Source organism: Anser brachyrhynchus, assembly GCF_964034855.1.
Source record: "Anser brachyrhynchus genome assembly, chromosome: 21".
In the NCBI taxonomy this organism is placed as follows: Eukaryota; Metazoa; Chordata; class Aves; order Anseriformes; family Anatidae; genus Anser; species Anser brachyrhynchus.
The window spans coordinates 7,365,885-7,375,133 of NC_137714.1; the positions used below are offsets into that span (position 1 = coordinate 7,365,885).

General features: G+C 48.1%; 1 protein-coding gene across 3 annotated transcripts in view; it reads left to right on the plus strand.

Moving 5' to 3' along the window:
* The window catches only part of SKI (SKI proto-oncogene), a 135,847-nt gene that overhangs the window by 30,652 nt on the left and 95,946 nt on the right, over nt 1-9,249 (plus strand). The gene's annotated exons all lie outside the window — the stretch shown is intronic.

A 9,249-nucleotide genomic window follows, 5' to 3' on the forward strand; every position in this document is an offset into this window, starting at 1 on the left:
AAAGGGCTGGCGGGGCGGCTGGCTGCGGGTGTCTGCGAGGGGAGGAGAGGGCTCAGGACGTGGAGACTGTTCCCAGGTTGGGAAATGAATTTTCGAGGACATGCTTTGCTTGGGGAGCAACATAAAATGATCCCTGCTTCTTTATTTTCCTTCCAGAAGGGTCGCGTGTCCCTGGCTTGGTCATTTCCCCAGTTTGATTAAAACGGATGTTGTCAGAGGGCTGAGCTCCTTTTCTTGCAAGGCTTCTGTGGCACTGCTCAGTTGTGTGATCTGACTTGTGCCCCCGGTGAGGATGCAGGTGGAGAACAGGAAAAGACTGCCAAGTTTTGGCACTGCCTCGCTCTTGGCGACCCTTTAACAGGTCCTAGCTCAGGGCATGGCAAGCGCTCTTTCGCCACCCTCCAAAACGTGCACGCAGCCCTTTGGAGAGTGGCTTCAAGGTACCTCACAGTGGACACCAAAAATTGCATAAGAAAATCACAGCCGTACATTTTTTCAAAAAAAAATAATACAAAAGTTTGTCCTAACAAAACATTAAGAGTCTCTGGATAGGTTTGTTTGGGAGGAGTGTGATGGGGAAGAGCCGGGCGGTACGTGCGCAGGGGTCAGGGCACAAATCCTGCCTCTGTGCAGAACGGGCTCTCAGTTGCCAGGCTGCGGGGCTGTCCCCACGGCTCCTGTTCACGTGGCGCAGTCTTGAAGAGACCCTGACGTCGCTGGCAGGGCTTTGGATGCTTATCCTTCCTTTTTCTGTGGTCTTTTTCCATCGGCCTCAGCCAGCGGATATCATATGCTAAGGTCATTTGTGCTGGAGCCGTGTGCGCAGATAATTACGGCGAGATTTAATCTGGCTCGCAGGCTGGGAGACTGTGGCCAGGGGCAAGTAACACAGGAGCGAAGTTTAGATGCCTAGTAAGGAAACGCGAGGACGATCCCGTGTCTGGGTGTTCCGTTAGTCACCGCCGGCCCGTGGGGGGTTCGCGTGTCCGCTGGGCCCCGTGGCTGTCTGTCTGTCTGTCTGTCTGGCTGTCTCGGGGGATGAAAGCGCGAAGCGTGTGCCTTTGTGGTGGGCTTCCTCTCTGATGTAGATCTCTGCCTTGCTTTGTTCTGCTCCATACAGAGGTGGTGGTGTGGTGTGTGCCGTAATCTGCTGTGTCAGATGTTCTGTCTTTACTCGCAGGAGGGTTTTTTTTTTTTTTTTTATCAGCTTCCTGATTATTTGTGTGTGTGTGCGTACACATCGCCTCGGGCCCCGGGGCTCTGCTAGGATGCTGGTAGCTTGGGGTGGATGTGGCCGCTGGGGCTGTAGAAGAAGCGGTGAGGTTTTTGACCTTTCTGTGTCTTCGTGAGGGTTGTGTGGGGAGGTCTGGAGGCTTCTGCCAGCACAGTTCTGCCTTTTAAGGCTCTGACTTCTAAATGGAGGAGCTGGGCTGGCACAAGCCCCCGCTGCAGATTGGACGTACTGGCAAAGCTGCCTTTTCCTCCTCCCTCCCCTTGGGTTGGTCTGAAAGCGGAGCTACGAGGCACAGCTTTGCCTAGATACTGAATTCCCACCGTGCGTTCCTGTGCAGCATCCGCTCTGCCTATCTGTCCATCTGCAGACCGAGACAGATAGGTCGGCTCAGCGGGGTTGGTTGAACAAGATGTGTGTTGCCCGGTCTTGCCACTGGCGGAAGCGGCTTTCATCTGCCTCTGGAGCTCTCTGAAGTCAGCAAAGGGTCCTACCCAACAGCTGGCATGGGTCGTGATAGCTGGAGGCCAACACAGCAGGAACCAGAGGTGTCTCAGCCCCGTTCCTTGCCCCCCTTTAACATCTTGATTTTTGTATCCTCCTCATTAATCCTTGGATGAGCGAAAGATCCTCTTTCTTTTCCTGAGCCATATTATAACTTCTCCATCATCCTTTGCATCCTTCTCTGGGTTTTCCACCTTCTCATGAGCTCACACAGTTTTTTTCTGCTGTGATTTCTGCCCTGTCTTTGAGTACCCGCACTGCTGTTACGTGAGGGGGAGGCCCGTTTCCCTACCTGTCTCGCACTTGATCCGCAGTTACCAGCATGGAGCCCAACCGTTGTGTTCTGGGCTATTTCCAGAGATTGGAAATGCGAAGAACCTGACAGCGTTGCAAAACAGGGTCCTAGAAATCTGCCATCGGTGCCAAAGCCTTTTTCTTGAGCTCAGCAGCTGGTGCATGTTGTGTTCTCTGGCTGGGGTAGATGCGGCCTCGGTTTGTCTTTGAGATCCTCGTTCCAGTCTGGCGTGGAGCAGCGCCGTGCTCTGTACCATGGGCATGTCTCTGATGGAGTTTGTTCAAACAAACATGCCCCAAGGCTTTCTGCTTGCTGTTTCCAGGAGAGGAGGGTGGGTTCGCCTCTGCCTCTTTTGAACTTTTTTTTTTTTTAACATTGAACTGAGCAGAGTTTGGTGCTTCCACCTTTCCTACCTGTGTGCCAGGCATCTGTATTTTTAGCAAAACTGTCTGATCGGGCAGCGAGGGGGGACGAGAGCTCTCCTTGCAAGCGTGCGAGCACCCCCGTGCCAGCGGGGCCGCATTCCCACGGCTCGGGGCCCGGCAGCACTCGCGTGAAGCAGCTGGGAGCTGGAAGCAGCCTTCTGGGTACTGACACACAAATGAGCACGTAAGGCCTCCCACTTCATTTCACAATGCCTCCCAAGCCCGGGCTGCCACAACACGCAGCTTTCTCAGCTGGAGAGAGGTTTAGCCAGGTCAAGTGTGCAGCCGACTCAAAGAACAGACGTTGCCGAAAGTGAAATAGCGCGGGGCCGCCGAGCGGCGGGGTGGCCGGGGCCTTTCAGGTGCTGTGCAGCGGTGGCTGCCCTGTGTTTCGTGGCCACGTGAAACGTGATGGAGCTTGGATGCGGATCTTTCTGTTCCTGTATCCCAAGTCCTGCCTCCTGGCAGTAGTGAGCTGCTTGATCTGGTAATGGGGTGTAGCAGGCAGATCCTCTTTTTTTTTTTTCACAGGCGTTGGTGTTCAGACCGCTGGCTGGATTTATTCTTTTCTGTACCAACTGCCTTGATGAATGCTCTTGAAAAACTTTGAGAACTGTGGGTTCAGGTGTTTTCCCATGGAGCACAGAAGTCATTTGCTCTCTTGCTTGCTGCTGCTTAAGAATTCCATTAGAAAATACCCAATAAAAATGTTCAAGTCCCTAAAACCAAAATGTTGAAGCCTTGAAGGAGTACCCTAAGTTCACAAACACTTTACACCTTAGAAATAGGACCTGAAAAACGATGCCAAGCTTAAGCGAAATCCCGTGTACCTGAGGAGATGTCAGTGTTTAAGCAGACATCAGCATTTTTTTGCCAGGAGTGCAAACAGTTTTACAGATGTTGTAGGTCGAGAACAAAGAAGCAGGTACGTGCATGTGTGCGAGACAAAGAGTATGCTGCAAATAATGAGCTAATGATGTTGAGTCACCTGTGGCTCTCTGTTGCCCCAGAATAGTTCTCAACTTCCTGAACTCAGCCCTCGTGAGCTAGGGAAGGAATTACACGAAATCTCTTCCTTAGACGATCACTGCCCAAAATATTAAAGCATGTGCCCCTGCCCTTGTTGTCTGGGCCACCTCCCTCGCCTCTCCATCTCGGTGGTTTGGGGCTCGGCCGTGTGTTCTGCCCCATAGAGCAGCACGCTTTGAAGGTGGTGTAAACACGGCGTGTCGGTCGGGGAGCCTGCAGCACCTGGCCTGGCTGCCAGCAGCAGGCACGGTTATCGGGCTGCCCGGCGAGGGTGTGTTTTCCTTTGCTGGGATGAGTGTTCACGTCGGCGTTGTAAAAGCATCTGGCGGCGTCTGCGTGAGGCTGCTCAGAGCATGTCTAGACAACGCAGCGGTGAAACTCCTGGCAGCCGCCGGTACCTTATCTGCACCTTGCTAGCAGCGCCGCTGGGACGGCGCGAGCGCCGCGGCTGCATCGAGGGGGCTGAGCCGAGCACGATTCGGGGACCCGACAAGGTCCATTGTCCATTCTTACTGAAAACTCATGTCATTTTTGTCTCCTAGCGAGGATATTGTGCCGAAGTTCAGGGTTTCAGTGGCACCGTGTACAGCAAGGAGTGGGCTGGCTCCCTGCTGCCGGTGATAACGAAGGACTGGAACTCACGCTGCTGGCTTAGCCGGCCCAACTGCTTTGCCACCGAGTTGCATCTCCATGCAAAGTGTTAGACCCAAAAAGCCTCATTACACTCTCGTTTTTTTTTTTAAAGGCAAACTGAGCTCCTGAACTTCATGCTGTAATTCTTACTGAGAGGGAGCTCTCATGGAAGAGTTGCGCTAAATCTGATGGGGTTCTTGGAAAGAAATTAAAGCATGGACAGAAGTAACTCCAACTGGGCTGCAGGAAATCTATCGATAGGGTACTATCAGTTGCTAAGCTGATCTGTTTCATCTGAGTGGCCATAGAGCACTTAAATCAAATTGATTTTCACATAAAGGAAGCATTACTTTAACGTGTAGTAATATAACATGCCTTTATTTTAAACTTATCAATTATAACATTAATAATACATTTTGTGAACCACTAATTTGCATCTGTTTTCTGAATTTTGGAAGTACAGATTAATAAATATGTATCCCTGTTTTTATTTTTTGTGCTGTTCCACTCAGTTTCTACTATAGTCAGTGCTTGTCACTCTGGGGGTGGAAAGAATTCAGTCCATTATTATCTTCATGTACACCTTGGGTAGGCAGGTATGTTCTTGTCTTCATCGCCACTGCAGATTCAGCCTCAGACTGTTCCTAAAATCACCTGTTCAGATGTTTTCTGGAGCATACGAGGTTAATTTGAAGGTTTGGGGCTTGGGGCTCGTTCGGCAGTTCTCACTCAGGCAATCAGCAGGCGTACTAATTGGAACCAGTTCACCCACAAACCACAGAAAACTTGTCTCTGTATCAGACTTCCTCCTGTGCGTGCTGGCGGTGCTTGCAGCCGGGGGGAAGAGGGGCAGATCCTGAACCGACACACGCCGGGGTTAACGCGGAGTGGCTTCAGTGAGCTTGTGGCCATGCCCCCACATTTACAGGACTGTGCCAAAGCCGGGGACTAAGCCTGTTTTGGCACTGCAGTGTTTTTGTTTTGCTCGATAACTAGGTTTTGGTCCCGTAGGTGTTTGGGGGTGCTCCGATCGGGGCAGATCTTACTGAACAGGGCACGGGTTCCTGCAGCTGGAGCTGCCCCTGGACAGGGGGGCTTTTGCCTGCTGGTTGCTCCATGCACCGTTGGGCTTTCATTTTGCCATAGATCTCTAACAGGGTGGGTTTTTTGTTCTTTTATGAGATTTGTCCATCTCTCTGTTTCAGCATTTTCGCTTATTTTTTTCTCCTGACCGGGAGATCTCTGAAGCTGGGACAAGGGCCAGCCTTGCTTTTCCCCAGTGCAAACTGAAGGGCCATAAACTTGGCCTCGGAATTGCATCAGGTGCAGCACTTTGAACATGCCTCGTGTGCCCACGTTGGGCAAACCTGCTGGCAGGCAGCTACCAGCCGCTGTGCGCCCGGCTAATTGTGCTGCTCTGACCTTTGCTTGGATGAGGTAACGAAAACAGATACAAATTCAAGCCCCGATCCTGCCAGCGTTTCATGGCCAGGGCTCTGGGAGAAGCCAATGGGAATTCCCCCGCGTAGGTCTCTTATCGCTGCCTCCATCTCTGGCTTGGTCGCTGTCACTTTTGTTTGGGTTTCTCCAGGCTGGGTGCGTATTAAAACAACCTGTTAAGCAGCATAATGGCATTTTCTGTTAAATGCAGGCGTCCTGCCACCCTTACTTCTGTGAAGTAGTCTTTTAGTTGCTCAAACAGTTATACTGAAAGTCAGGAGAGACCTCCGCGAGGCCAGAGGTTGTGCATAGGTAGAAATTGCAGCCTCGCTCTGTATGCCGGAGATAAGCAGCAAAGAAGCGAATCGATAGCCCGGGTTCTGGCTTTGTTGTTCATTGATTGATGTACAGTTACCTTTGCACAGGCTTTGTAGAAAATGTGACATTTATTTGTTTTTTAATTGAAACCGCTTCTGTTTTGGTGCGACAGTCATTTGGACTGGAAGCACAAGAGTTGCTGAGGTTTTACGCAGCAGCAGCGCCACAAAACAAAATCACCAGGTAGAGCCTAGCGCTTGGCTTGGTTTTCCTGGGGAAGATTTCAGCGATATGTGCAGAAGACCTGCACCCCTGCGCTTTGTTCGTCGCCCTCTGTTCCGTCAATGGCATCGTTTTAGAGAATACGGTCATTGACTTGGATTGCTTGTTGGTTTCTCAACCCTTTTCACCAGCCAGTTTGTGTAATGTCTGTCTGAAATGTTGAGTAAGGGCATTGAAAGAGCAGACAGGATATCAAGTGTTAGGAAGTCTGGGTTAAGTATAACAGACAGTTCTGGCTGCTGGAAGGGGAGCAGCCCCTTGAGCTCGGTTACAGATCGGTCTCTGTGGAAACTGCAGGCTCGGGGCTCTGCGTCGCTCTCCCAGCGCTTCCCCCCTACACCTATATAATTAATTGTGTGTGGGTGCACCTCTTTTCTAGAGATGTCTTCCTTGTTTCTTTGTGGCACTGAATTGTCTGTAATAATGTCTCTTTATAAGGATTACATAAGTTTAAGATGATTTCTCCACTGGGAGAATTATGCAAGTTTAAACTGAAATGTATTTAGAGAGCTTTTATGGATGTGTTTTCTGACTCGCAATGCAGAGGGTGATTTATTTGCATCCTTAATTGGACAACATCTGCTGGGGTTGGAAGAAGAAACATTTCCTATCTTTCCACTGTCATAACCTGTGTTTTCGTGAAGCTCCCTTCACTCACTACATGGTCATGGCTCTGACTCTTCATGCCCAGGTGGAATCAGCCAGGAGCTCAAGTTGGACACATCTGGGGAGGGATCTGCAGAATTTGTGAATCATATCTGGGAAAAAAAAGCGATATGTGCCAATGGCACTGATAAAATCAGAAATAATAACACCTGTTTTCTGTCTTTGGATTTTCTCCTTTTGTAAGATGTTGCCTTTATTGCCATTAAACAGAAAACAGGGGCGGTGAAGCTTCCCAGCTCTGTCAGCGAAGACAAGGGTCTAAAATATTTCTGTAATGCTGCTCTTAGTGAGCTGTGACCATTCAGTAAAAACTTGCCTTCTGGTTTTCAGCACAGTTATGCTGTTCTGTGACACCTAACACAGGAGAAGAAAGCGACTGCACTCACGTGCACTTACTGAGCTTGAAGAGGCCAAAGTAGCCTCGGTTAAATGGGAGCTGCGCGAGGCTATTTGTGTGACCGCATCCTGCAGTCCGAAATCTGGCACCTGACCTGTGCCTGCAGCCCCGATCAGTTTCACTGGGGGAGCTGCACAGATCGAAAGAGCTGCCCATGCAGATCCGATTGCAGAAAGGGGATGGTGATAGTCGTTTTCTTTCTATTATTATGTAATACGGGAGTGCTGAGTATCTTGGACCGCATACATAATGCTTGTAGATGAGTTTTCCTGGATCTAGCTAACACAATTAATTCTGCTGTGGGTATTAAAATATATACATTGCGTGTGGATCCTGCTGCTTACTAAAACAGAGATTGTAGTAGTACCAATTAGAAACAGTGAATTACTTCAAATAATTAAAAACCACACTCCTTTACATATTAACTTTTGCTAGGTCCAGTATTTTATTTGACAAGTATCTTTAAAAAACAAAATGGCAAAATCCTCTGGGTTATTCCAGAGGTTTTCATATTTATAGCAGTAGAATAAATTTTAGAGCTTTTATACAGAATAATTGGCCAGAGAATAGACAGTATTGTGGTCTGATTTCAGTAGCCTTCATTGATATTATGGATTTCAGATTTACACTTCTGTTATTAAGAATTTCTCATTGTTGTATGTTAAGCATGCTTTTCTAAAATCCCTTTGCTCTAGAGTTGACAAACTTGCCTGAGTTGAAAGATAATGGAGTCTCGTGTAAGTTGGAGGAAAAAAAAGAAAAAAATTTCACCATTCTTAACTCCCCCCTAGCAGTTTCAGTTTATTTGGTGGGTGTGAATTATCTCACCCATGCTGCTATGATTTAGAAATATGCTTTTGAAATAAATGCATTTAGAGTGGTGCAGAGCTGCTGTGAGAAGTAAATCAGACTCAAAAGAGCCCAGACTGCAGCATTAGGTCCATTATAGATATTTCTTTGTTCCCATTCATTCCCTAATAAGAAACATGCCGTGCAATGGGTTCTTGCACTAATACATCCAAAGATGTAGCTTTGCTTGGCTTTTTGCCTTTTTCTTTTTTGCTACATGGTGTATTTTTTTGCGAAAAAAGGTGGAGGCCAATAAACAGAGGGCTGAAGATGTAAGTGAGGAAATTTTTGGACTGTATTCAGCAGCAGATAGTGGTACGAGTGGTGTAATGTGTTCGATTATCGCATTGTGCGGGTATGCAGAGCTACTGCTCAGAGGACTTGGTGCTTGCAGCATAGAAAATCAGGAGTTCCTTTGCTAAACCCTTGATTTCTAGAATCGTATTTGTGTGAACATCTACTTTGTAATGGACTTATTGATCCGTCTTTAGCCCTTTTGATTCTAGAGCAAAAATCATGTGTGATATTATTAAATTCTGACGAACAAAATAAATAAAATTACTGGAATACAAAGGAAAAAGTGATTTGGTGGGATAAGGGGGTGGAGGGAGTTGGCAGCACCCTAACTATTTGCTTGTGTTTACCACATGCCTTGCATCGTTCCTTATAGCTCTGTTTAACTTACCCATGCGTCTTTCAAGTAAATTTGGTCTTTTTGCAGTTTTTTTTAACAATTAACCTAGCCATGATGAGGCTTGAATGAATCTCATCTGCACACCTGTTTAATATTAAAGTTCAGGCATTCAGTGCTTTGTGGCTTTAGCTTGAAATTCAAGTTGCTTTGAGTCATCCCTTTCGTCTTTTGTTTGGGTGGAAAAAAGGAGTGGCAGTAAACGGCCTGCAGCTAAGAAATGAAAGAGTTGAATTAGGTTTTAGAAATGTTAGTCTTGGCATTTGGGACATTTGCATTTGTACAGATTGTCACGCTTCTCTTTATTTGGAATATAGCAGTTCGGTGCTGGGGATGAAAAATGTTACATGTCTTTTTCCCAGTGGTGTGACACACGGCTGCTGCGCTGGAAGAGTCGGAAGGAGCTGGAGCATGAGCTGTGGTTTCCCGTTCTGCCCAGACTGCTGGTCGCACCAGCAGCGGGTTATTGCCCCACCTGTGTTCCCAAGC